The sequence below is a fragment of the Cebus imitator genome, unplaced genomic scaffold (assembly GCF_001604975.1).
Source record: "Cebus imitator isolate Cc_AM_T3 unplaced genomic scaffold, Cebus_imitator-1.0 Scaffold136, whole genome shotgun sequence".
Classification (NCBI taxonomy): domain Eukaryota; kingdom Metazoa; phylum Chordata; class Mammalia; order Primates; family Cebidae; genus Cebus; species Cebus imitator.
Window position 1 is genome coordinate 1,101,621 of NW_016107451.1, and position 1,543 is coordinate 1,103,163.

Here is a 1,543-nt window from a genome sequence, read left to right on the forward strand (position 1 = left end):
CCACTGCACCCAGCGAACCCTGCCCTTTTACTCCACAGCATACAACACAGAACTTAGTTTTGTGTGCCGTCTTGTCTGTTTCAGTCACCGTCGCATTTATACTTCAGCCTCTTCTCCACATTTACTCCATCAGCTCCAGCCACACCTGAGCCCTGTTCCCTGTAGTCATTTCCTGAATGAACTCTGACTGTGCTCCAGGCTGGGTGGGCGTGAGTAAACCCTGGGCTGAGGCTCAATCCGCATGCCCAGGAAATTTACAACTTGCTAGGAGAGAGAAGCCACACCTGGGAGAAGTGAAAGGATGCTGTAGGTGATAAGGAAGGCACTTTCAAGCTGCGGGTAGGCAGCTGGAGGAGAGGTACCTGCTCACCAGGTGCACCTGGGAGGCTTTGTAAGAGAAAGAGGGCCTTGAAAGGAAGGTTGGAAAGGCTGGCGAGCAATAAGACAGCCAGTGCTTAGACCACGGTCACTGTTTGTGGCACAGAGCGGTGGCAGATCAGTTAGTGGTAGGGCAGATTGGTGGGAACCCGAAGGTTGCAAAGTCTCAAGAACCAGGGAGGCCAGGTACAATGGCTCATGCCTGTAATCCCAGCACTTTGGGAGGCTGAGGCGGGCAGATCATGAGGTCAGGAGTTCAAGACTAGCCTGACCAACATGGTAAAACCCCGTCTCTACTAAAAGTACAAAAATTAGCTGGGTGTGCTGGCACGTGCCTGTAATCCCAACTACTCAGGAGGTTGAGGCAGGAGCATCACTTGAACCTAGGAGGCAGAGGTTGCAGTGAGCAGAGATCGCACCACTGCACTCCAGCCTGGGCAGCAGAGCGAGACTCCAGCTCAAAAAAACAAAAAAAGAACCAGGGAGGAGGTGGGTGGGTTGACTCAACCGCCACAATTTTTTTTTTTTAACTTCCCAAATAATGCATGCCCAGCGAGCAAACACTGGAAAACTACAGATTGGCAAAAAGAAGAAAATCACTACAATCCCACAGCCCAAAGAGCAAAGTGTGGGAAAGCTCATCCCTCCCAGGGCGTTTGTGCATTTCATAATCCTGCTACGCTTCCTTCCCACTTTCACACAAATGCACCAGTCTTATTTAATTAACAGTATTTCTCAAACGCCTTTCTATGTTGGTAATTCCTTTCTTTTATTTTATTGTCAAATTTTTATTTTATTTTTTATTTATTTTTTAATTTTTTTTGAGACAGGGTTTCACTCTTACTGCCCAGGCTGGAGTGCAATGGTGTGATCTCAGCTCACTGCAACCTCCGCCTCCTGGGTTCAAGTGATTCCCCTGCTTCAGCCTCCTGAGTAGCTGGGATTACAGGTGTGCACCACCATGCCCTGCTAAGTTTGTATTTTTAGTAGGGACGGGGTTTCGCCATGTTGGTCAGGCTGGTCTCAAACTCCTGACCTCAGGTGATCCTCCCGCCTTGGCCCCCAAAGTGCTGGGATTATAAAGCATGAGCCATAGCTATTTTATTTTTTATTAAGTTGGTAATTCTAAGCCTCAGATTTGGTCTTTTTTTTTTTTTTTTTTTGA